This window comes from Bubalus bubalis, chromosome X (genome assembly GCF_019923935.1).
Source record: "Bubalus bubalis isolate 160015118507 breed Murrah chromosome X, NDDB_SH_1, whole genome shotgun sequence".
NCBI classification, from domain to species: domain Eukaryota; kingdom Metazoa; phylum Chordata; class Mammalia; order Artiodactyla; family Bovidae; genus Bubalus; species Bubalus bubalis.
The window spans coordinates 47,252,196-47,277,140 of NC_059181.1; the positions used below are offsets into that span (position 1 = coordinate 47,252,196).

At 39.5% G+C, this 24,945-nt stretch overlaps 1 protein-coding gene and 1 pseudogene across 1 annotated transcript in view; one reads left to right on the plus strand and one right to left on the minus strand.

Annotated features, from left to right (window-relative positions):
* Positions 1–24,945, plus strand: part of ZC3H12B (zinc finger CCCH-type containing 12B) — a 668,231-nt gene that overhangs the window by 101,280 nt on the left and 542,006 nt on the right. The window lies entirely within an intron of this gene.
* On the minus strand, positions 9,199–10,289 carry LOC102402812 (annotated as a pseudogene).

Below are 24,945 nucleotides of genomic sequence, written 5' to 3' on the forward strand. Positions count from 1 at the left end.
TGATATATTGCATTTAACTTGATAATATATTTTTAAAGAATTTTGCATCTATGTTAATCTGGGATATTGGCTTGTAATTTTCTTTTCTTTTCTTTTTTTTTTTTTTTTTTGTCTGCTGTCTTTGATTTTGATATTAATGTAATATGGGCCTCATAAAGTGAGTTAAGAAGCATTCTTTCCTCTCTAACTTTTTGGAAGTTTCAGGATGAAAGGTATTAAATCTTTGAATGTTTAGAAGAATTCATCTCTGATGGTGTCTGGTTCTGGGCTTTTGTTTTGGGAGAGGTTTTGATTACTATTTTAGTATCTTAACTAGTATTTGGTTTATTCAGAGTTTTGGTTTCTTCATGATTAAGTTTGCATAATTCCAAGAACTTGTCCATTTCTAGGTTGTCCAATTTGTTAGCATACAGCTGTTCATAACATCCTCTTATAATCAGTTTATTTTGTGCTCAGTTCATTCGGTCAGTTGTGTCCAATTCTTTGCGACCCCATGGACTGTAGCAGGCCAGGCTCTTGTGTTCATGGAACTCTCCAGGCAAGAATACTAGAGTGGGTGGACATTGCCTTCTCCAGGTCATCTTCCCAACCAGGGACTGAACCATGGTCTCCTGCATTGCTGGAAGATTCTTTACCATCTGAGCCATAAGGGAAGCCCATATCTGGGTTAGGCCATGTTAATAACCAAATTCTCTGGGTCATCTGTCTTACTAGTCTATTAAAATTCAGGCAATGTTTTTTCCTTGTTACTTCCCCCTATATCTAGGGTTGCACTATTACAATTAATTTTATATAGAGCTACTTATGTGATGAATTGTATTAAGATATTTAGTCATCATTTATTTTGTTAGAAGATTGGTTACACATTGGGTAATGCAAGAGACAACAATCTTATAAAATAGAGCATAAGTAATACAGTTATTAACATTAATAAAATCATAAATGGGGGTTTGTGCCATCACTTTCTAGAACCAAACAAACTCCCTCAAAGATCACCAAGACTAGGAAGTTGATCATTTAAGGCAGAAATCTTATTTTTCATGTGGGTCATAGTTAGCATAAGAAAGGGGTTCTGGAAAACAAATGTAAAAAACAGTAATATTTTAAACAAAAAGTAACAAAATTATAAATCATATTTATCAGCCCTTTCAGTCCCACGTTAATTAATTTCTGTTTTCTGGATGAAGCCATTAGGTTTTCCTTTAGAGCTTTGTAATTTCTTACCCAATTCAGTGATATGATCTAAAAGTCATCAGAAACATATTTGTCAGAAAATCCTTTTAATGGATCTTCATGAAGATCTTCATTTTGTAAAGTGTTCGGAACTAAATGACCGTAAATGGCAAAAAACCTAAAATGACATGGGTAAAAATCTGATTAGAGTGAAATTGAAAAAGAAACTTGCCAGTTGCTGTGAGATACACCATTTTAAGATGATAGAGTTATGACTGGTATTATACCAGACTGATTTTTAGAAATTCCATATAATTTTTGGAATATGTTTTAATGACATTTACCCAAGAAATATAACCAAAGAAGATTTAGTAATACTACTTGTCAATATTTAATTTAAGATGCCAAATAAACAGAATCATTATAGTATCTCACTTTGGAATGTTTCAGGGCTCTTTGAAGCATTCCAAAGTTAGCTAGAGGTCAAAAGAACTTCATTTAGAAATTAACTTGGGGAATGTTTTCAAGATATCAAAAGGTTTTAAAACACTTGGTCAAATAGGATCATATATCACTGTTAGGTATTATTTACTCACTCAGCCAAAATGACAATAAAATATTTTAAAGACAAATAAAGAAAGTTACAACATTATTTAAAACACAAAGAAAGCATTCAATGTTATCAAAAGCAGATAAATATTCCAAGAAAACTTTGTTCTCTTAAGAAAAAAGAGTTAATTAAATTCTAGTTTTGTACCAGCTTACTTTTAATCTTAAGATTTGTTTATTCAATTAAATTTTATCTTGAACTTAGCCAGTCATGACCATGAAGAAACTCTGTTTTCAGGGTTCTGTTCCCACAAACTTTCTATAAATTTCTTCTTGCTTTCAGATTTTTTTCTTTGCTTTTTCTTTCTTTCTCTCTCTCTGGAACAAAATTACTTTCTTTTCACTAAACAAAATGCAATTCTATTCTTTATACTTTTCTCCTTTTATACAAAGATGTTTTCCTTATGAATATAGTAGGTTTGTTATCTATGTCGAGAAATCTTAACTTTAAAAACTTTAATTTCTAGTGAAAAGTGAGAAGTAAGCAATTATTAGATTTTATATTAATGTTCTATAGATTGTCAAACATATAAATATTATTTATATTTATAAAATCATGCTTTTTATAGAAAAATTTTCAATGTGACTCCCCAAATTTTTATTCTTAGTTTTAAGTATTTTTAGTTTATCCATAAAAGGAATGCTTTGTTCAGTAATTAATGTTTCAGTATCATATTTAATTTGGGAATGATCTAGCTATTTAATAAATTTCCATCATTTAACTTTGCAAAACTCTAAAGTTTCAAGTTACCAAAAATCTGGAGAAACTATTTTTAAGTAGACATAGCATAAAGCATAGTTATTGAATGTTAGGTCTATGAATCAAAACAAATTGGAAGTGGTCTAATAGGAGATGACAACAGTGAACATCGACATTCTAGGAATCAGCGGACTAAGATGGACTGAAATGGGTGAGTCTAACTCGGATGACCATTATATCTATTCTACTGTGGGCAGGAATCCCTTAGAAGAAATGGAGTAGCCATTATACTTAACAAAAGAGTCCAAAATACAGTACTTGAATGCAATCTCAAAAATGACAGAATGATCTCTGTTTGTTTCCAAGGCAAACCAAACAATATCACTGTAATCCAAGTCTATGCTCAGACCAGTAATACTGAAATAGCTGAAGTTTAACAGTTCTGTGAAGACGTACAAGACCTTCTAGAACTAACACGCCAAAAAAAGATGTCCTTTTCATTATAGGGGACTGTAATGCAAAAGTAGAGAGTCAAGAAACACCTGGAGTAACAGGCAAGTTTGGCCTTCGAGTACAGAATGAAGCAGGGCAAGGCTAATAGAGTTTTGCCAAGAGAACGCACTGGTCATAGCAAACACCCTCTTCCAACAACACAAGAGAAGACTCTACACATGGACATCACCAGATGGTCAACACCAAAATCAGATTGATTATATTCTTTGCAGCCAAAGATGGAGAAGCTCTATACAGTCAGCAAAAACAAGACCAGGAGCTGACTGTGGCTCAGATCATGAACTCCTTATTGCCAAATTCAGACTGAAATTGAAGAAAGTGGGGAAAACCACTAGACCATTCAGGTATGACCTAAATCAAATCCCTTATGATTATACAGTGGAAGTGGGAAATAGATTTAAGGGACTAGATCTGATAGATAGAATAATGAACTATGAATCGAGGTTCGTGACATTGTACAGGAGACAGGGATCAAGAACATCCCCATAGAAAATAAATGCAAAAAAGCAAAATGGCTGTCTGAGAAGGCCTTACAAATAGCTGTGAAAAGAAGGGAAGCAAAAAGCAAAGGAGAAAAGGAAAGACATAAGCATCTGAATGCAGAGTTCCAAATAATCGCAAGGAGAGAGAAGAAAGCCTTCCTCAGTGATCAATGCAAAGAAATACAGGAAAACAACAGAATGGGAAAGAGTAGACATCTCTTCAAGAAAATTAGAGATACCAAGGGAGCATTTCATGCAAAGATGGGCTTAATAATAGATATAAATGTTAGGGACCTAACAGAAGCAGAAGATATTAAGAAGAGGTATCAAGAATACACAGAAATAGACATCCAGACATCCTAGAATGAGAAGTCAAGTGGGCCTTAGGAAGCATCACTACGAACAAAGCTAGTGGAGGTGATGGAATTCTAGTTGAGCTATTTCAAATCCTAAAAGATGAGGTTGTGAAAGTGCTGCACTCAATATGCCAGCAAATTTTGAAAACTCAGCAGGTTCCATAGGACTGGAAAAGATCTGTTTTCATTCCAATCCCAAAGAAAGGCAATGCCAATGAATGCTCAAACTGCCACACAATTGCACTCATCTCACATGCTAGTAAAGTAATGCTCAAAATTCTCCAAGCCAGGCCTCAGCTGTATGTGAGCCGTGAACTTCTATATGTTCAAGCTAGTTTTAGAAAGTGCAGAGGAGCAAGAGATCAAATTGAAAACATCCGCTGGATCATCAATAAAGCAAGAGAGTTCCAGAAAAACATCTATTTCTGCTTTATTGACTATGCCAAAGCCTTTGACTGTGTGGATCACAATAAACTGTGGAAAATTCTGAAAGAGATGGGAATACCAGAACACCTCACCTGCCTCTTGAGAAACATGTATGCTGGTCAGGAAGCAACAGTTAGAACTGGACATGGAACAACAGACTGATTCCAAATAGGAAAAGGAGTACATCAAGGCTGTATATTGTCACCCTGCTTATTTAACATAAATGCAGAGTACATCATGAGAAAAGCTGGGCTGGAAGAAGCAAAAGCTGGAATCAAGATTGCCAGGAGAAATATCAATAACTTCAGATATGCAGATAAAACCACCCTTATGGCAGAAAGTGAAGAATTAAAGAGCCTCTTGATGAAAGTGAAAGAGGAGAGTCAAAAGTTGGTTTATAGCTCAGCATTCAGAAAAGTAAGATCATGGCATCCAGTCCCATCACTTCATAGCAAATAGATGGGGAAATAGTGGAAACAGTGGCTGACTTTATTTTTCTGGGTTCCAAAATTACTGCAGATGGTGATTGCATCCATGAAATTAAAAGACACTTACTCCTTGGAAGGAAAGTTATGACCAACCTAGACAGCATATTAAAAAGCAGAGACATTACTTTGCCAACAAGGTTCCATCTAGTCAAGGCTATGGTTTTTCCAATGGTCATGTATGGATGTGATAGTTGGACTATAAAGAAAGCTGAGCACAGAAGAATTGATGCTTTTGAACTGTGGTGTTGGAGAAGACTCTTGAGAGTCCCTTGGACTGCAAGGAGATCTAGGCAGTCCACCCTAGTGGAGATCAGTCCTGGGTGTTCATTGGACGGAGTGATGTTGAAGCTGAAACTCCAATATTTTGGCCACCTGATGCAAAGAGATGACTCATTGGAAAAGACCGTGATGCTGGGAAAGATTGACGTCAGGAGGATAAGGGGACGACAGAGGATGAGATGGTTGGATGGCGTCGCTGACTCGATGGAGATGGGCTTGGGTGGACTCCAGGAGTTGGTGATGGACAGGGAAGCCTGGCGTGTTGTGGTTCATGGGGTCTCAAAGAGTTGGACATGACTAAGTGACTGAACTGAACTGAAAAGCTTTTATTTCATTTGAATCTACTTAATTTGTTTCCAACAACCATTTTTATATTACCTGTGAAAATTTTATCAGATATTAGGCAAAGTCAGCCATCATTCCAAGGTATTTTTCTTCCTAACAAATTTTCTTAGAGATAACATGACATTATTTGACATCTAGTAAACCTAAGTGCAATAAAAGTAAGACATCTGTATTCATTAAACCAACAAAACAATATCAAACATTAATATTGACTATTTCCCAGTTGATGTGAATCTGCAGTTCATTTGGATAGTTTTCTATTATATTTATAATTTTTAATGTGTAATCACTTACTTTAAGGTCAGTTAAATAGAGCTCTTTTAAAATTTTAATTTTGTTAATACTATCTGAAAGTAGAAACATTATATGTATAGTGTGTGTGTGTGTGTGTGTGTGTGTGTGTGTGTTTGTCTGTGTGTGTGTGTTTGTGCTGAGTCGGCTCTTCTATCCATAGAATATTCCAGGCAAGAATACTGGAATGGGTTGCCATTTCCTACTCCAGGGAATCTTCCCTACCCAGGGATTGAACCTACATCTCCTGCATACTGTGCCACCTGGGAAGCTTGATGTATAATTTATACATAGGCATATTAATAGATATAACTAGAGATCTCACAGCTTTACTTTAGAATTTAATCATGCATTAGGTGTTATAATATAAGCTTTCTTATTTATAAATAATAATTGTAAAAAGACCAATTTATTTACTCAGATGACTAAAGCTTTTTACTATTAGTCAGAAAGATTTGATATTTGTGTTTGTCCTTAAATCCTTATGAAGGCTATGTATTAGATTTTGGATGAAGGCGCTTTTGCAGAAATTTTAAAAAAGCTTCTTTCCCCCCCTTTTTTCTTTTTGGTTTCAGGTTCTACTTGATTGAGCTAATTAAGCTTAATCTCAGGTCATTGTGGGCTATGTTTATATTTCTAACTTGTAGATATATGCAAAACAAAGACAGTTACTTTAATTACCTCCAAAACTAATCATCTAGAAAAAGGATATCAAGGATTGATTGCCTACACTGTGTTTAATTTGCTTCTTTGTATCTGTGAGATAGTTAACTAAAACGGAAATCAAGAATTCTATGTTCTAGAATTTTTAATTTAAATTTTAATTTATCATGCCTTCAAAAGTTTGCACAAGGCATTCAACAAAGGCCCTCTTTCTGAGTTTACAAGTTAAACCCAGAGCAATGTACCATAGGGGCAAAAAAAATCTCCATTATTGACTGTATTAGCCTATGAATATTAGCTCCCAGTTTTTATTTTATACTGTGTCGGTTTGGGTAACCTGTTGGCTTCTTTGTATATGTTTAATTATTATTGCCTGAGGGGAAGATTTATATGCCCTGTCTTATAATACCAGGCAGGAGAAAGATTCCCCAGAGAGACATAATGTCTATCACACAATACAATTAAGCAAAAGAGAGGTAACTATCTTATACAAGGCCCATTTAAATATACCATGAGAATAATCAAGACAGCAGACTAGTAGGATGTGAAGCTCACCTTCTCCCCCAGATACATGAAAAATACATCTATATGTAGAACAGTTCTCATGGGGTATCTACTGAACACTGGCAGAAGATCTCAGGCTGCTGAAAGGGCAAGAAAATCTCCATGTAACTGGGTAGGCAAAAAATAAAAAAAAAATCAGGACAGAACCTGTGCCCCTAGGAAGGAGCTGTGAGAGAATAAAGGTTCCTGAATCCTGGAAGGCCCTTCACTAGTGGGGAGATCAGCCAGGACAGAAGGGGAACCTCAGAGCATGAGAGGAGAATGCAGCAGATGATTTGTGGCAGCAAGACCAGAGGAAGAACAGAACAGTCAGTGCCACTGCCCTGCACTCCCCAGCCTGAAATACGCTACCACCACTGTGGGCAGGGGCTGGATGCTGGAACTCAGAGTTCGGAGATGAGAACTGGGAAGAGGACTGGAGTTGGCTGTGTGAAAATAGCCTCAGTGTGGGGGTTGCTGGAATCCATTATGACCACAGCTGAGAGTGTACATGGAGGAAGCCTGGGTTACTTACAGGCTAGTCACCACTGTTTGAGGGTTGCATGAAGAGACAGGAGGGACTCTTGATTGTAGCCCTTTTCCCAGTGAGTACACTCACAGAGGACTGGACACTGCCTGCACAGGCTCCAGGGGTGGGGTATCAAGCTGCCACCACTATCCACCCAGATGCCTGGAGTGTTTGTAAGTCCCTGATGCACCCCTCCTGGAGCCCAGGAGTATTCATGACCCACCCCTCTACTACCCACTCAGACACCAAGAGTGGTCCAAAGATGCCATCACCACCCTCACAGTCTCCAGAAGTGGTCAGGAACCACCTTCAGGGTTGTACCTGAGCCACCCCTACCTCTGAGAACCTCAGGATCAGGAAACAGCTACCATATCTGCACACCTCCTATCAAGGGAATAACAACTAACACACACTGAGGAAAGAAGTGACAAGCATCCATACTAAAAACAGTCCTCACACCAAATATATTAAACCTACACAAAGATGCCCCCACATATAAATAACACTCCAAGACCACAGTAGATAATTATTTCTCCTAAAGTCACAGAATAAGAGAATATAAGTAAAATGGAGAAGCAGAGGAACCACTCCCAAATAAAAGATCAAGAGAAAGATTAAAAAGGACACTATATAATAATGCTAAATCACTTCAGTCATGTCCGACTCTGTGCGACCCCATAGACGGCAGCCCACCAGGCTCCCCCATCCCTGGGATTCTCCAGGCAAGAACACTGGAGTGGGTTGCCATTTCCTTCTCCACCGTATGAAAGTGAAAAGTGAAAGTGAAGTCGCTCAGAAAGTGAAGTCGCTCAGTTGTATCCGACTCTTAGCAACCCCATGGACTGCAGCCCACCAGGCTCCTCCATCCATGAGATTTTCTAGGCAAGAGTACTGGAGTGGGGTGCCACTGCCTTCTCCTTATATATAATAAAAGGATCCATACAAGAAGGGGATTTTACACTTGTTAATATCAGTCAGTTCAGTTGCTCAGTCATGTCCGACTCTGCAACCCCATGAACTGCAGCATGCCAGGACTCACTATTGCCAACTCCTGGATTTTACTTAAACTCGTGCCCATTGAGTTACTGTTGATATATATAATATATATCTTGTTAATATATATGGACCTAATATAGGAAGACCCAAATACATAAAACAAATAGTAACAGACATAAGGAGAGAAATGTGGGTGTTTTTTTAAGAGGTACATTTAGGTACATATAGGAAGACCCAAATCCATAAAACAAACATAGAAATACATATGGGAAGACCCAAATCCATAAAACAAACATAGAGGTACATATAGTAAGACCCAAATACATAAAACAAATAGTAACAGACATAAGGAGAGAAATTTTGGTGTTTTTTAAGAGGTACATTTTGTAATTTAACAAAGCCTGGCTTTAAATTTTCAGTTCAAAAGCACATTTATTTTCCAAAAGGATGACTGCACAACTGATGCCATTGCAGAGAGCAGAATCTGAACCAACTGGAAAGTGGTGTGGCTCCACGAAGGCAAACAGTAACTAACTGATTTACCTCGATTAGGAAACAAAATCAATGTCAAAGTATCTGAAATCATAAAAATTCAATGCTTTACAAATTTTCCCCATGAGCTATGGAAGCTTTTTACATGTAGTCTCTAGTAAAACAGATGCATTCTATCATTCCAAGTTGTATTTATAAATCCCATGATTCTTTTTGCTGAAAATAGATCAGTTATGTCTCAAACAGCACAAAGTGATTGCAATTACACGTTTCATGAAAATCTTTGGTGAGACTGCAATCCTGCAGAAGTGTCTTATTTTGTTTCCCTTCTACTGTTAGATACCATTAGAATCATCCAAGTAATTTTCAAAAAAGAAACCATAAGTCCATAATGAAGGATCAGCAGACCATCCTGCATTGCTGCATCACCTATTACATGTCATGTTTCCTTTAGAGTTTGATACGCTCTAACAAGTGATCACCACAGATGATATCTACCTGACAAGCTGAATCAAGACACATTTTTCTTTTTCTTCTGAGGAATTTTCCTACATGTCCAATAGTTGCTTCTTGCGAAATTCAGACAAACTTCTTTTCCAGTGGCTTAAAATGTCCTGTGCCTTCATCAACACCAATAAACTTTAGTAATAAAGACATATCAAGTTCAGGTGGAATAGGAAACATTCATTTTAAGACTTTTTAAGTTTTTCTTTTGTTTGAAAGGACTGGCTATGGAACAACAGCTTTAGGTGTTTCTAGACCTCTTTCTTTATAGAAATCATGCATTTGCTTTTTTCTCTTAAACTGATCACTAATTTGTACACTATGTCTTGTAACACTTGGTCCAACCTTATGTGGTAAAGACGTTGTGTCTGATGTACTACTATGTTGTATTTTGGACATCTGTTGCTATAGCAAAAGTGTCTTACAATGCAGTTTTTACAAAATGTATGAAGACATTTTGTAATGGTAGTTGCATTTATTAAGTAACCTTTGCAAATGGAACACAAGATGTATGGGGCTGGCTCAGAGAGATTAATCAAGTGCTCCTCCTCCTTCTGAGCGTCTGGCTGGCCCCACTTCAGCCTCAGCAAGAAGTGATTAATCTCTTCCTCCTGTTCTTCCTCCTCAAGGTCCTCATCCTCTTCCAATTCCTCATTGCCATTCTTGAAGCGTCCCCTCAAGCAGCCCAGGCTGCACCCAGGCTGCAGCTCAAGCAGGGAACTGGGAGTCTGAGCATCCTGGAGCCCCTGTCTTGGGCAGAAGCAGCAGGCCCTCCTCATCTACTTTGGGCTCTGGGGTGAGGGCAGGAGGGGAGATGGAAGGCGGGGGCAGCATGACTGTGACTCCCTGGGCCATGGCAGCACCCTTGTTGTCTGCAACTACTGAAGGGATCCCCTCCATGCCAAAAGTAGAGTGATCAAATTTCTTAATGACAGCTATTTTAAATTATGAAAGTTGGATCATCATATTCTGTTGATAGCTTACCATGAACAATGTCAGATTCGTGATCTCCAAAGAAGACTTAGCTTTGGGACCAGGGACCAGGCTTGATCACTCAAGAGCTTTTATGTAGCAGGGTTTTATTAAAGTATAAAAAGGGGCAGAGAAAGCTTCTGACATAGACATTAGAAGTGGGTTGGGAGTGCCCCCCTTTGCTAATCTTAGCAAGGAAGTCATATACTTTTTAAAATGGTTATTACAATAAATCAAAAGACTGTCTCGAGGTTGTAAAGATCTTAGTAGACCCACTCCTACAATTTATATTTTAAGGTGATCAGTTCAGTCGCTCAGTCCTGTCCGACTCTTTGTGACTTCATGAATCGCAGCATGCCAGGCCTTGCTGTCCATCACCAACTCCTGGAGTTCACACAGACTAATGTCCATCGAGTCAGTGATGCCATCCAGCCATCTCATCCTCTGTCGTCCCCTTGTCCTCCTGCCCACCATCCCTCCCATCATCAGAGTCTTTTCCAATGAGTCAATTCTTCGCATGAGGTGGCCAAAGTACTGGAGTTTCAACTTTAGCATCATTCCTTCCAAAGAAATCCCAGGGCTGATCTTCTTCAGAATGGACTGGTTGGATCTCCTTGCAGTCCAAGGGACTCTCAAGAGTCTTCTCCAACACCACAGTTCAAAAGCATCAATTCTTCAGCGCTCAGCTTCCTTCACAGTCCAACTCTCACATCCATACATGACCAATGGTAAAACCATAGCCTTGACTAGACAGACCTTTGTTGGCAAAGTAATGTCTCTGCTTTTCAATATGCTATCTAGGTTGGTCATAACTTTCCTTCCAAGGAGTAAGCGTCTTTTAATTTAATGGCTGCAGTCACCATCTGCAGTGATTTTGGAGCCCAAAAAAATAAAGTCTGACACTGTTTCCACATCTATTTCCCATGAAGTGATGGGACCAGATGCCATGATCTTTGTTTTCTGAATGTTGAGTTTTAAGCCAACTTTTTCACTTTCCTCTTTCACTTTCATCAAGAGGCTCTTTAGTTCCTCTTCACTTTCTGCCATAAGGGTGGGGTCATCTGCATATCTGAGGTTATTGATATTTCTCCCGGCAATCTTGATTCCAGCTTCTGCTTCTTTCAGCCAAGCATTTCTCATGATGTACTCTGCATATAAGTTAAATAAGCAGGGTGACAATATAGAGCCTTGACGTACTCCTTTTCCTATTTAGAACCAGTCTGTTGTTCCATGTCCAGTTCTAACTGTTTCTTCCTGACCTGCATATAGGTTTCTCAAGAGGCAGGTCAGGTGGTCTGGTATTCCCATCTCTTTCAGAATTTTCCACAGTTTATTGTGATCCCCACAGTCAAAGGCTTTGGCATAGTCAATAAATGTTTTTCTGGAACTCCCTTGCTTTTTCCATGATCCAGCAATTGGCAATTTGATCTCTGGTTCCTCTGCCTTTTATAAAACCAGCTTGAACATCTGGAAGTTCACGGTTCATGTATTGCTGAAGCCTGGATGAGAGAATTTTGAGAATTACTTTACTAGCGTGTGAGACGAGTGCAATTGTGCGGTAGTGTGAACATTCTTTGACATTGCCTTTCTTTGGGGTTGGAATGAAAACGGACCTTTTCCAGTCCTGTGGCCACTGCTGAGTTTTCCAAATTTGCTGGCATATCCAGTGCAGCACTTTCACAGCATCATCTTTCAGTATTTGAAATAGCTCAACGGGAGTTCCATCACCTCCACTAGCTTTGTTCGTAGTGATGCTTTCTATGGCCCACTTGACTTCACATTCCAGGATGTCTGGCTCTAGGTCAGTGATCACACCGTTGTGATTATCTTGGTCATGAAGATCTTTCTTCACAGTTATTCTGTGTGTTCTTGCCACCTCTTCTTAATAACTTCTGCTTCTGTTAGGTCCATGCCATTTCTGTCCTTTATTGAGCCCATCTTTGTGTGAAATATTCCCTGAGTATCTCTAATTTTCTTGAAGAGATCTCTACTCTTTCTCATTCTTTTGTTTTCTTCTATTTCTTTGCATTGATCACTGAGGAAGGCTTTCTGTCTCTCCTTGCTATTCTTTTGAACTCTGCATTCAGATGCTTGTATCTTTCCTTTTCTCCTTTGCTTTTGGCTTCTATTCTTTTCACAGCTATTTGTAAGGCCTCCTCAGACAGCCGTTTTGCTTTTTTGCATTTCTTTTCCATGGGGATGGTCTTGATCCCTGTCTCCTGTACAATGTCATGAACCTCTGGCCATAGTTCATCACTCTATCCATCAGATCTAGTCCCTTAAATCTATTTCTCACCTCCACTTTATAATCATAAGGGATTTGATTTAGGTCATACCTGAATGGTCTAGTGGTTTTCCCTACTTTCTTCAATTTCAGTCTGAATTTGGCAATAAGGAGTTCATGATCTGAGCCCCAGACAGCTCCTGGTTTTATTTCTGCTGACTGTATAGAGCTTCTCCATCTTTTGCTGCAAAGAATACAATCAATCTGATTTTGGTGTTGTCCACCTGGTGATGTCAATGTGTACAGTCTTCTCTTGTGTTGTTGGAAAAGGGTATTTGCTACGACCAGTGCATTCTCTTGGCTAAACTCTATTCTCCTTTGCTCCACTTCATTCCATATTCCGAGGCCAAATTTGCCTGTTACCCCAGGTGTTTCTTGACTTCCTACTTTAGCATTCCAGTCCCCTATAATGAAAAGGACATCTTTTTTGGGTGTTAGTTCTAAAAGGTCTTATAGGTCTTCATAGAACCATTCAACTTCAGCTTCTTCAGCATTACTGGTTGGGGCATAGGCTTGGATTACTGTGATATTGAATGGTTTGCCTTGGAAATGAACACAGATCATTCTCTTGTTTTTGAGATTGCATCCAAGTACTGCATTTTGGACTCTTTTGTTGACCATGATGGCTACTCCATTTCTTCTAAGTGATTCCTGCCCATAGTAGAATATATAATGGTCATCTGAGTTAAATTCATGCATTCCAGTCCGTTTTAGTTCGCTGATTCCTAGAGTGTCAATGTTCACTCTTGTCTTCTCTTGTTTGACCACTTCCAATTTGCCTTGACTCATGGACTTAACATTTCACGTTCCTATGCAATATTGCTCTTTACAGCATTGGACCTTGCTTCTATCACCAGTCACATCCACAACTGGGTATTGTTTTTGCTTTGGCCCCATCCCTTCATTCTTTCTGGAGTTATTTCTCCACTGATCTCCAGTAGCATATTGGGGACCTACCAACTTGGGGAGTTCCTCCTTCAGTATCCAATCATTTTGCCTTTTCATACTGTTCACGGGGTTCTCAAAGCAAGAATACTGAAGTGGTTTTTCATTCCCTTCTCCAGTGGACCATATTCTGTCTGACCTCTCCACCATGACCTGCCCATCTTCAGTGGCCCTACAGGGAATGGCTTAGATTCATTGAGTTAGACAAGGCTGTGGTCCGTGTGATTAGGTTGACTAGTTTTCTGTGAGTATGGTTTCAGTGTGTCTGCCCTCTGATGCCCTCTCGCAACACCTACTGTCTTACTTGGGTTTCTCTTAACTTGGATGTGGGGTATCTCTTCACGGCTGCTGCAGCAAAGCACAGCCACTGCTCCTTACCTTGGAGGAGGGGTATCTCCTCATGGCTGCCCCTCCTAATCTTGAACATGGAGTAGCTCCTCTCGACCTTCCTGTGCCCATGCAGCCACATGGCAGAGAGGAGCTACTCCTTCCCCGAAGTCAGGGGCAGTGGCCCGAAGTGGCTACCCCAAGCCTGATGCCAGGGGCGGAGGCCCAGAGGCACTACCCACCACCGGAGGTCAGGGGCAGTGGCCAGGAGGCACTACGCCCCACCCGAGGCCAAGGGCGGAGGCCTGGAGGCACTACCCACCACCAGAGGTCAGGAGCAGTGGTTGGGAGGCACTACCCTATGCCCGATGCCAGGGGTGGCGGCTGGGAGGAGCAACCCCACGTTCAAGGAACCGTGGCTGTGCGGGCGCAGGAGGGCCGAGAGGAGCTATTCCACGCTCAATGTCAGGAGGGGCGGCCGTGAGGAGATACCCCTCGTCCAAGGTAAGGAGCAGTGGCTGCGCTTAGGGTTGCTAGATGTCATCAAATTAGAGAGGCATCACAAGTAATTATTGTTGGTGAAGATATTGACAAAGTTGAAGAAAGTCTTTTCCTTGAAATGGAGAAACCCACCATGGAAGTCTTCAACTGATAAAGAGGGGAGTGCTCTGCAGACCCAGCAATTAGACCGGTTATGGAGGCTGGGTCAGGGGTCTCCTCCTGGAGTTCTCCTAATGTCTGTTGAAAAGCTGATAGTTGAGTCACATAGTTCATTCTAAGTCTTCAGGATCTATGACAATGTCTGTGCAGAAAAACGGTCTGCCATAGAGACAGTCCCCTTTTTTTAGGGGCAGTTCAAGCCCTCATTAAAACTATGGGTAAAACTTTAAACCAACTGTCTTGCATTTCCTGAGATAGCTTATGCAGATGCCTCTTATTAACGTCACTAGCCTTTTCAACTCTCCTGAGGATTTGGGTCTCCAGGAACAGTGTAAATGGTATTCTATTGCTAGAGCTTTTGATACCCCTTGAGTTACAGTAGCTTTAAAGGCAGAACCATTGTCATTCTGAACTTTAGTGTTTAAGATCCCCCTTACATCAGTCAGTACAGTAAGATTTTGCCCGTTAGTAAACTTATGAGCTTTAGGCATTAACAAAACAATAGTAGCAATTACACTTAACCTATATGCCCATAGCCAGTTTTTTCAGTAACAAACAAACTAAACTCTGATCCTGTGGGCAAACTCAAAGCAGGAGCCTGCAAGAGAGCAGTTTGAAGAGTCTTAAAAGCCTTTTGAGTCTCTGGGAACCAAACTAGATTGTCAGTTTGGGCCTCCTGAGTCTCAGTTATAAGTTTATACAAAGGCTGGGCAAGTTCCCCATAACCCAGAATCCAAATGTAGCAGTAGCCTGTAATGCCCAACAATCCTCTCAATTGTCTTAAAGTCATGTTTGGCTCATTTAGGAATTTCAGACAATGAAGTATAAGGATTAGGCACTAATTATTTGTATGTTTTGAACAAGTTTCCATTTATCGTTTGACTTTTTTTTAACACCCAAAATAGGAGTGTTGCATGGGCTATTACAAGGAATAAATAGCCCCTGTTCCTTTAAATTTTCAATGATGGGTTTTAACCATTCCTTAAACTTGGGCTTCAGTGGGTACTGCTTTTGATGTGGAACTAGATGAGGGTCTTTGAGCTTGATAATGACAGGAACAGCATTTTGTGCTTGACCCACAGTTTTTCCATCAGCCCACACTTTATAATTTACATTTTGTTCAATTAATATGAGAGAAAAAACAGGCTCCATATTCATGAAAACAGAGGCATGGACCTTGTTCAGTATATCCCTCCCCAGAATGGGTAAGGGAGACTCTGGAATGATCAGAAACTCATGTGAAAATAGCACAAAGTCCCAGTTGCATCTTAAAGAATAACTGAAATAATAGCGTTTGGCTCATCCTGACAGTCCCATTATGGTAGTGGATCAGGAGAAAGCAGGCCAGGAGCTTTAGTGAGCACAGAGAAAGTTGCCCCAGCGTCTAAAAGAAAACTGACTGATTCGCCCCCACCCCCCGCCCCCACGGTTATTGATATCTGGGGTTCCTCAGGTGTTATTAGGATGGGAGACTGTGTGGGGACCCCTGGGCACCTTCAGTCCCAATTATATAGAGTCTGACCCCTGGGGCCTACACCTTGGAGTGTAGTCTCTTCTCCAGTATGGTCCTTTGTAGACCAGACATGAAGCCAGGAGCAGCTTAGATGCCTGAGGGCAATTCTTCTTGAGATGCCCCTCCTTTTCACACTAATAACGAGTCCATTCATTTTCATCTGGGTCCCTCTGGATATTTTTCTCAGGCTGTTTCAGAGTGGATCTAACAGCCTTTGTTGGGGCTTCAATCTTTTTCCTAGTTCTTTTTCTCCTCCTATTTTCCTCCTCATATTCTCTACCATGATATACCATCTGAGCCAGGTACAACAGTTTTTCTAAAGACGTATTTGGTCCAAATGCCTGTTTTTGTAACTTATGGTGGATATCTGGAGCTGAGTGAGTGAGAAATCTATCTTATAAGGTCATTTCTACCTTTGTAATTTTGAGATCAATGTCAAACTTGCGGAGCTCCTCCCATAGTCTATCTAAGAATTTACCAGGAGTTTCCTTCTCTCCCTGGTCTATGTCAGCCAACTTAGCATAGTCTTAGGTCTCAGCGTGTGCTTGCTTGAGTCCAAGAATACATCCAGCAAAGTGGCTCTGCTTTGGGAACTATTTGGCCCCCAGTAGGGAGGAAAGAGCTATTCCATGTTCCGTCTCTCTCCTTGTCTCACGTTCAAGCCATTCATCTCCAAAAGTAGTAGCTTCCCCCCAAACTCGAGTTTTTGAGTCAGGGGTCAGCATCTGTCCCAAGACATGTATTACATCTCTTCAAGTAAGCTCATAAAGTAAAATTAGCCCTGTAAAGGTTTTTGTGTACTTTTTTTGTCCTCTTAATAGTCTCCCAGATCTCTCTTTCTTACCACTGAGTAAGAAAAGGGCTTATGGATTTTTATGGATTGGTTATTTTTCCCAGTGGGGGCCTCCTGAAAGGGAGGTAAGTTGTGTGTCTATTCCTCAGCCCTTCTAGCTACCTTTCATACATGCCCCCAGGGATAAATTAGAGAAACCTGCTTTTTCTCATCCTCATCCTCTTTCTCATCGTCTTTCTCATTCTCTTCTCTATCTTGTATTTTACCCTTAATTTTGGTTGTTTTCACCTCCTCTACTTTGGCTGTCTGAGTTCCTATTGAAACCAAAGTAGTCTGAGGCTGCATTGGAACTGGGGTTGTTTAAACTTCTATTGAGACTGAGGCAACCCTTCCTGGAGGGGTTCCTTTACCCTCAGCTTGCTCAGTTGTGAGCCCCAGATACAGAGGCAGAGTAAGAGGACAGGAAGGAGTTGAAAGCTTTACAGCCAAATCTGTATCCTTAGGACACAGGTCTGGCATGCCTGGCAGAGAGATAAAGAGCAACAAATATATCACTTCTACCCATTTCTCTTGTTTCTACAGAACTGGTCTAATTGTAAAACAGTATTATAATTGAGACCCTTCAACAAGCCAGTGTTCCCTGTCTTCCAAAGGATACCATGGCCATTCAGTATCACAGAAGATCAGGCGTGTCTTTTTTAAATTTGGGAGATCAAACATGTCCCAGTTTTTAAAAAATACATTTTAAATGAGTGGTTCTGGAACTGTTAACTCCTATCTGTAAGAGAGAAAAAAGCGGCATCCACAGCAATGGCTTCTTTCCATCGGAGGCATCCCTCCCTGCTCTAGATGGGACTCTAGACAGACTTTCCACCAAAGCTTTCTTTCCCTAGTTGGGCTTAGTCTGTCCCTTACTGACACAGGTGCCTTACTCATCCCTCCTGGTTCTACCACTGAGGCAAGGTGGAGATGCACCAGGGGTAGACCTGATGGCATCTCAAATTGATTTAGTTCCATACCAACAAGACCTTTGTTTGATTTGCCCTTTTCCTCTGATGTTACCTGGGGTGGAGCACAGTAGCTTTCCCAGAATGTTTCACAAGCTAGGATTACTCAGGGAAGCATCCCTCTTACATTTGCCTGTGCACTTTCCTGAGTATAGTCCTAAAAGTGAAAGTCATTCAGTTGTGTCCAACCGTTTGCAACTCCATGGACTATACAGTCCATGGAATTCTCTAGGCCAGAACACTGGAGTGGGTAGCCTTTCCCTTCTCCAGGGGATCTTCCCAACCCAGGGATCAAACCCAGGTCTACCACATTGCAGGTGGATTTTTTACCAGCTGAGCCACCAGGGAAACCCAAACCACAGTAGAAATGCTGAGTCATAAAGGGACAAACAGCAACCAAGAAGTCCTTTCTGAGTGTCACCACACCAGTATAGCAAAAAAGGTCATGGAGGGTTGGCCAGTGAGGAAAAAGTGATTTTTGTCCTCAAGCTACTAGGGCCAATCCTTCCAGTTCATTTCCACAGATTCCACAGAAAAGAATATCTAAGGAGTTGAGACAAAAGCTACCAGAGAGCCTCCTCTGGTCCATTAAGAGCTAGCACTACCAAAGGAAGAAGCCTATTGTAATTGCAATCTTACCACATACTGCAATTCCTCATCTGTGTCCTCAAAAAGCTCATGGTCATTCAGCAGCACTTCTCTCCACATAAATCGGAGATACAACCATAACAAAGACTCACATTCAGGTCGCTAGCCCCTGAGCCAGGCAGCTAAGAGAGTGACCTCTAGCCTGAGAGATGTTTCTGGAGCTAGAGCTCTGCCTCGCTCCCAAATATGCTCTTGTAACTTTCAGCTCCTAGTAAGGATAGGCGCTTCCATACTTGGAGTCTAAGTAAAAGTACATAGTAACAGAATGGATCACAAGTCCCTTGAAAGTCTATGATCTGGCATATTAAGTTGATATTCTAATTCCCCACGCAATTATGAAATGGTCAAAGAGACCAGGCAAAGCTGACCAAGAAAGGATAGTTCGGTAGACATGCTTCGCCCATTTCTGGCTGCTCTCCATGCAGGGACCTTGGATGTCTCTTGGCATTGGCAGGTCTGTATAAACCTGTATAAACCCTATAATGCTCCCCTTTTTGGGGCTGCCTTCAGTCCTTGCCAAGCACCATGAAACCGCAGAGCAGTGTTCATCATTTGCTTTGTGCAGGGCGTGTCTTTCATTCACACAAGCACACTGGAGAGTTAAGTAAAGCAGAAAATGTGTATACTGAGAAAGCAGAGAGGCTAGACCTCTGAGTATTTATTACCCCGTCCTGAGGATCCTAGACAAGCCCCCAAGATGATAGCTTATAGTGAATGATGTCAGATTCATGTTGTCCAAAGAAGAAGATTTAGCTTTGGGACCAGGGACCAGGCTTGATCACTCAAGAGCTTTTTTTTTTTTTAATTTCAGTAAACCTTTATTCATTAGCAGAGTTTTATTAAAGTATAAAAAGGGACAGAAGAAGCTTCTGACATAGACATAAGAATGGGGGGGGGGTAGAGAGTACCCTACTTGCTAGTCTTAGCAAGGGAGTTATATACTTTTTAAATTGGTTATTACAATACATCAAAAGAATGTCTCAAGGTTGTAAAGATCTTACTAGACCCATTCCCACAATTTACATTTTAAGATAACAGGATTAGAACTAATAGAAAGCTCTTGCCAAACCCACTCCCATAATATGCGTTTTAAGATAACAGGATGTCAGAAGGTGTTCAAGAAGGAGAAATGGTCCTCAAGCAAGATACATTGCTGTAATATAATCCTTGCTAAGGAATGTAGAAAACAAAGCAAAACCATTTGTTCTTTCCTCCTTGAGAACTCCAAACACCTATCTCCTCTTCAAAAGCCCCAAATCCCTTTCTCCTCCTTGGGGACCCCAGACATCTTATAAACCTACCTAGAAATTGCATCTCTCACTGACTGTTTCTGGAGAACTACCATTTTCCTTTGCGATGCAGCGTTACTATGATTTTTTTTTTTTTGGGGGGGGGATCATTAATTTTTAAAAAAAATTGCTTATTTTTAATTGAAGGATAATTGCTTTAGAGAATTTTGTTGTTTTCTGTCAAAGCTCAACATGGATAAGCCATAGGTATAAATATATCCCCTCCCTTTTGAAACTCCCTCCCATCTCCCTTCCCATCTCACCCCTCTAGATTGATACAGAGCCCCTGTTTGAGTTTCCTGAGCCATACAGCAAATTCCCATTGGCTATCTATTTTACATATGGTAATGTAAGTTTCCGTGTTACTCTTTTCATACATCTCACCCTCTACTCCCTTCTCCCCATGTCTATTCTCTATGTCAGTTTCTCCATTGCTGCTTTGTAAACAAATTCTTCAGTACCATTTTTCTAGATACCATATTTTCTAGATTGTTAGTATACAATATTTATCTTTCTCTTTCTGACCTACTTCACTCTGTATATTAGGTTCTGGTTCATCTACCTCATTAGAACTGACTCAAATATGTTCCTTTTTATGGCTGAGTAATATTCCATTGTGTATATGTACCACAACTTCTTTATCCATTCATCTGTCGATGGACATCTAGGTTGCTTCCATCTTCTAGCTATTGTAAATAGTGCTGCAATGGGATATGTGTCTTTTTCAATTTTGGTTTTCTCAAGTTATATGCCTAAGAGAGGGATTTCTGGGTCATATGGTAGGTTTATTCCTAGTTTTTGAAGGAATCTCCATACCATATTCATAGTGACTGTATCAATTTACACTCCCACCAACAGTTCGAGAGCATTCCCTTTTCTCCACAGCTTCTCCAGCATTTATTGTCTGTAGACTTTTTGATAATGGCCATTCTGACCAGTGTGAGCTGATATCTCATTGTAGTTTTGATTTGCATTTCTCTAATAATGAGTGATGTTGAGCATCTTTTCATGTGTTTGTTAGACATCTGTATGTCTTCTTTGGAGAAATGTCTGTTTAGTTCTTTCCCCCATTTTTTGATTGTTTTTTTTTTTTTTTTTTTTTTTTTTTCTGGTACTGAGCTGCATGTGCTGCTTATGTATAGTTTGGAGATTAATTATTTGTCAGTTGTTTCATTTGCTATTATTGTCTCCTATTCTGAGGGTTGCCTTTTCACCTTGTGTATAGTTTTCTTTGCTGTGCAAAAGCATTTAGGTTTAATCACGTCCTATTTGTTTACTTTTGTTTTTATTTCCATTACTCTAGGAGGTGGGTCATAGAAGATCTTGCTTTGATTTATGTAGTCTAGTATACTGCCTATGTTGTTCTGGTCTTTACATTTAGGTCTTTACCCATTTTGAGTTTATCTTTGTGTATGGTGTTAGGAAGTGTTCTAATTTCATTGTTTTACATGTAGCTGTCCAGTTTTCCCAGCACCATTTATTGACGAGGTTGTGTTTGCCCTATTGTGTATTCTTGCCTCCTTTGTAAAAAATAAGGTACCAATAAGTGCATTTTTTTCCCCCTGGAGTTTCTGTCTTGTTCCATTGGTCTATATTTCTGTTTTTGTGCCAGTACCATACTGTCTTGGTGACTGTAGCTTTGTAGTATAATCTGAAGTCAGAAAGGTTGATTTCTCCAGCTCCATTCTTCTTTCTCAAGACTGCTTTGTCTATTCAGGGTCTTTTGTGTTTCCATATGAATTGCAAAATTTTTGTTCTAGTTCTGTGAAAAATGCCATTTATAATTTGATAGAGATCACACTGAGTCTGTAGATTGCATTTGGTAGTCTAGTCACTTTAACAATATTGATTCTCCTTCCCATGAACATGGAATATCTCTCTGTCTGTTTATGTCATCTTTTATTTCTTTCATTAGTGTCTTATAAATTTCTGTGTACAGTTCTTTTCTCTCCATAGGTAAGTTTAGTTTTAGATATTTAATTCTGTTTCAATGTTGAATGGGATTGATTACTTAATTTCTCTTGCTGATTTTTCATTGTTAGTACATAGAAGTGCAAGTGATTTCTGTGTATTGATTTTATATCCTATGACTTTGCTAAATTCACTGACTGGCTCTAGTAATTTTATGATAGTATCTTTAAGATTTTCTATATTAAGTATCATGTCATCTGCAAACAGTGAGAGTTTTACTTCCTCTTTTCTGATCTGGATTCCTTTTATTTCTTTTTCTTCTCTGATTGCTGTAGCTAGGACTAACAGCACTATGTTGAATAGCAGTGGTAAAAGTGGACACTATTGTCTTGTTCCTGATCTTAGGGGGAATGCTTTCAGTATTTCACCATTGAGAATAATATTTGCTGTAGGCTTATTATATATGGCCTTTACTATGTTGAGGTATGTTCATGTTATGCCCATTTTTTGAAGAGTTTATTCATAAATGGGTGCTGATATGTTTCAAAGACTTTTTCTGGATCTATTGAGATTATCATATGGTTTTTATCTTTCAATTTGTTAATATGGTATATCACAATGATTGATTTGGTATATTGAAAAATCCTTGAATCCCTGGAATAAACCCAACTTGCTCATGGTGTATGAGCTTTTTGATGTGTTGCTGAATTCTGTTTGCTAAAATTCTGTTGAGTATTTTTGTATCTATGTCCATCAGTTATACTGGCCTGTAGTTTTCTTTTTTCTGCATTGTCTTTGTCTGATTTTGGTATTAGGGTGATGGTGGGCTTATAGAATGAGTTTGGAAGTGTTCCTTCCTCTGAAAAAATTTGAAAGAGTTTTAGAAGGATAGGCATTTGCTCTTCTCCAAATGTTTGATAGAATTCTCCTCTGAAACCATCTTGTCCTGGGCTTTTGTTTTTTGGAAGATTTTTGATCATAGCTTCAATTTTAGTGCTTGTAATTGGGTTATTCATAATTTCCATTTCTTTCTGGTTCAGTCATGGATGATTGAACTTTTCTAAGAATCTTTCCATTTCTTCCAGGTTATCCATTTTATTGCCATATAATTGTCCTTAATATTCTCTTATAATACTTTGTATTTCTGCATTGTCTGTTGCAACCTCTCCTTTTTCAGTTCTAATTTTGATTTGATTCTTCTCTCTCTTTTTTTTTTTCCTTGATGAGTCTGGCTAAAGGCTTGTCAATTTTGTTTTTCTTCTCAAATAACCAGCTTTTAGTTTTATTAATATTTTCTATTGTTTCTTTCATTTTTTTTTCATTTATTTCTGCTCTGTTCTTTATGATGTCTTTCCTTCTACTATTTTTTTCTTCTTTTTCCAGTTGTTTTAGAATAGATGTTTCCTATTCGATATTTCGATATTTGATACAGTTAGAACTGGACATGGAACAACAGACTGGTTCCAAATAGGAAAAGGAGTTCGTCAAGGCTGTATATTGTCACCCTGTTTATTTAACTTATATGCAGAGTACATCATGGGAAACGCTGGACTGGAAGAAACATAAGCTGGAATCAAGATTGCCAGGAGAAATATCAATCACCTCAGATATGCAGATGACACCACCCTTATAGCAGAAAGTGAAGAGGAACTAAAAAGCCTCTTGATGAAGGTGAAAAAGGAGAGTGAAAAAGTTGGCTTAAAGCTCAACATTCAGAAAATGAAGATCATGGCATCCGGTCCCATCACTTCATGGGAAATAGATGGGGAAACAGTGGAAACAGTATCAGACTTTATTTTTCTGGGCTCCAAAATCACTGCAGCTGGTTACTGCAGCCATGAAATTAAAAGACGCTTACTCCTTGGAAGGAAAGTTATGACCAACCTAGATAGCATATTGAAAAGCAGAGACATTACTTTGCCAACAAAGGTCCGTCTAGTCAAGGCTATGGTTTTTCTTGTGGTCATGTATGGATGTTAGAGTTGGACTGTGAAGAAGGCTGAGCACCGAAGAATTGATGCTTTTGAACTGTGGTGTTGGAGAAGACTCTTGAGAGTCCCTTGGATTGCAAGGAGATCCATCCAGTCCATTCTAAAGGAGATCAGCCCTGGGATTTCTTTGGAAGGAATGATGCTAAAGCTGAAACTCCCATACTTTGGCCACCTCATGCAAACAGTTGACTCATTGGAAAAGACTCTGATGCTGGGAGGGACTGGGGGCAAGAGGAGAAGGGGACAACAGAGGATGAGATGGCTGGATGGCATCACTGACTCAATGGACGTGAGTCTGAGTGAACTCCGGGAGTTGGTGATGGACAGGGAGGCCTGACGTGCTGTGATTCATGGGGTCGCAAAGAGTCGGACACGACTGAGTGACTGATCTGATCTGATCTCATCTGATTTGATATTTTTCTTGTTTCTTGAGGTAGGATTATATTGCTGTAAACTTCCCTCTTAGAATTGCTTTTGCTGCATCCCATAGGTTTTGAGTTATCATGTTTTCTTTGTCATTTGTTTCTAGAAATTCTTTTGATTTCCCTTTTGATTTTTCAGTAACCTGTTGGTTATTTAGAAACGTATTGATTAATCTCCATGTGTCTTTCACAGTTTAATCTCCATGGGTCTTTTACAGTTTTTTTCTTGTAATTGTTATCTAGTTTCATAGTGTTGTGGCTGGAGAAGATGCTTTATATGATTTCAATTTTCTTAAATTTACTGGGGTTTGATTTGTGACCCAAGATGTGGTATATCCTGGAGAATATTCCATGTGCACTTTAGAAGAAGGTGTACTCTTCTGCATTTGGATGGAATGTCATGAAGTTATCAGTGAGATCCATCTCATCTAATGTATCATTTAAGACTTGTGTTTCCTTATTAATTTTCTGTTTTGGTGATCTCTCCATTGGTACGAATGGGGTGTTAAAGTCTCCTACTATTATTTTGTTACTGTCAGTTTCTCCTTTTATGTCTGTTAGTGTTTGTCTTATGTATTGAAGTACTCCTATGTTCAGAGCATAGATAGTTACAATCGTTATGTCTTCCTCTGGGATTTATCCCTTGAGTATTTTGTACTGTCCTTTCTTATCTCTTGTTACATTCTCTATTTTAAGGCCTATTTTGTCTTATATGAGGATTGCTACTCCAGGTTTCTTTTGCTTCCCATTTGCATGGAATATATTTTTCCATCCTCTGACTTTCAGTGTCAAAG